Source organism: Gorilla gorilla, chromosome 16 (genome assembly GCF_029281585.2).
Source record: "Gorilla gorilla gorilla isolate KB3781 chromosome 16, NHGRI_mGorGor1-v2.1_pri, whole genome shotgun sequence".
NCBI lineage: Eukaryota > Metazoa > Chordata > Mammalia > Primates > Hominidae > Gorilla > Gorilla gorilla.
In genome coordinates, this window is record NC_073240.2 from 27159916 (window position 1) to 27162577 (window position 2662).

Genomic DNA, 2662 nt, shown 5'->3' on the forward strand with positions numbered 1-2662 from the left:
TGTATTTAATTTTCTTCATGATGTTTTCAGTTGGCTTCCTAATGAAACTCGTCTTTTTGTTTTTTTCATTCTTTCATACAAATTCTCTTTTTTGCTTATAATCCTTATATATTACTTCTTCCAAGAAAACTAAAATGATGGCATTTCCAAATACTACAGATGATTCAACAGGTGATAAATCAATGATCTGACTGAGGTCTCATTCTTTGCCACTCTGTGATGCCATCCTAATTTTACTTTTGAATGCTCTTAAAATAAAAATTCCTCACTGAGACTTCTCCTCCTTCCCTCCTCAGTGTGAGACAGGACTATCAGAAGTGAGCTTTCTGACACTCAGATTTTGATCAGTTATTTCAAAAATAAAGATTTTGCTCAAAAGGGGGAAATGAGAAATAAATCTTTAAATTATTAGGCTCAGAAAAGCATTTAAATTGTAATAGCAGTCAAGTCTCACTACCCCTTGAGTGAAATAATTACCTCTTGAAGTCACCTGCTATGTAAGCTTTAGACTGACAGCAAGTAGCCATACAATGCCATACACACTATCGTTGAACAATGGATAGACAATTGGTTAATACCAATGTCATTTTGTAAACCAATGAGAATTGCTGATGAACAACTTTGGTAATCACCAACTCTCCTGATTCATCCTTTGTTTTCTTTAAAAACTTGAGTCTCTCATTTGTTCTCTGGAGCACTCCCCAAGACAACTTGGAAGCATGTTCTGGGTTACAGTGCTAAATCTTTGTGCTTGAATAAACTCTCTTTAAACTAAAACACAAAACAAAACGAAACAACAATGATCGTTTATATGGTTTTCTTTGGTTTCAATTTAATTTTTTTCTGCTCTAATGTTTATTATTTTTTTCCTTCTAATTATTTTGCATTGGCTTTGTTCTTGCTTTTCTAGTTCCTTGAGGTGTGTCATTGGTTTGTTTATTTGAAGTCTTTCTACCTTGTTTTTTTTTAACTGTAAAATAAGTTTATCAGTGGTAACATGATATAATTTACTCCTGATATCTGATGTTACAAACTTTAGGGTCCTTGAGATATGCAGCACCCTTGGATGTAACTGGCAGAAACCCCATTATTTGAGCTCTCTTAATTGCTTTTGTGATTTCTTTCTGTTTCTTCCCACAAAGACCTGTTTTGTGCCTTCCACAAATGCATCCAACAAATGGAGAAATAAACTGGGATGCTGTACATTCTTAAAATCTACCTGCTTTCCACACAAGATACATTTCTTAAGGGCTTCTTTATAAGAATTTTCCATTGGAATGGGCAGGTCCTCATTGCTGGATATCTGTTTATATTGTGAACAACCTCTTCTCCATAGCACCATATGAGTCCTGGGATGTGTAAGGCTAACAGCAGCCATTACAAGGTGTGTCAACTTCTTCCTCCCCAGACCTCTGCAAAGAGCAACTATAGTGGCCATGGTTCCACATTCCTCCACTGGTTCTACCTTTTATGTAGGCATTTATTGCTGAGCTTCCCTCTTTGAGATGCTTTCGCTGTATCACATAGGTTTAGGTGAAATGAGTTTCTTGTAGATAGCATATAGTTGGGTCTTCTTTTTGTTGTTGTTTGTTTGTTTGAGATGAAGTCTCGCTCTGTCACCCAGGCTGGAGTGCGGTGGCGCAATCTTCGCTCACTGCAACCTTCGCCTCCCAGGTTCAAGTGATTCTCCTGCCTCAGCTCCTGAGTAGCTGGGATTACACACGCTTGCCACCATGCCCGGCTAGTTTTTGTGTTTTTAGTAGAGATGGGGTTTCATCATGTTGGCCACGCTGATCTCAAACTCCTGACCTTGTGATCCACCCACCTCGGCCTCCAAAAGTGCTGGGATTACAGGCATGAGCCACTGTGCCCGGCCATGGGTCTTGTTTTTTATCCATTCAGTCATTCTTTGTCTTTTAACTGGATAATTTAATCCATTTATATTCAAGGTTATTATTGATAGGTAAGGGTTTATTACCACCACTTTATTTGTTTTCTGGTTGTTTTTCAGACCTTTTCTTCTTTTTCCCTCTATCACTGTCTTCCTTCATGGTTAAGTGATTTTTTTCTAGTAGTATGTTTTGATTCTGTGCCACTTATTTTTAGTATATCTATTACAGGTTTTTGCTTTGTGTTTACCATGTGTACAAAAAACATCTTATAGTTATAACAGGTTATTTTAAATTGATAATGACTTAATTTGACTGCAAAGAATAAAAGTAACAAAAATAAACTCTCCACTAATATGCCCCATCTTGACTTTTTCATGTTTCAATTTACATCTTTTTATATTGCCTATCTTTTAACCAATTGTTGTAGTTACCATCATGTTTAATAGTTTTGTCTTCTGTCTTCTTTTTTTTTTTTTTTTTTTTTTTTTTTGAGACGGAGTCTCGCTCTGTCGCCCAGGCTGGAGTGCAGTGGCGCGATCTCGGCTCACTGCAAGCTCCGCCTCCCGGGTTCACGCCATTCTCCTGCCTCAGCCTCCCGCGTAGCTGGGACTACAGGCGCCCGCCACCATGCCCGGCTAATTTTTTGTATTTTTCAGTAGAGACGGGGTTTCACTGTGTTAGCCAGGATGGTCTCGATCTCCTGACCTCGTGATCCGCCCGCCTCGGCCTCCCAAAGTGCTGGGATTACAGGCGTGAGCCACCACGCCCGG

At 38.8% G+C, this 2662-nt stretch overlaps 1 pseudogene; it reads right to left on the minus strand.

The window, feature by feature from the left end:
- Positions 1-1007: 1007 nt before the first annotated feature.
- Positions 1008-1438, minus strand: LOC101133964 (small ribosomal subunit protein bS18m-like; annotated as a pseudogene).
- Positions 1439-2662: the final 1224 nt, after the last annotated feature.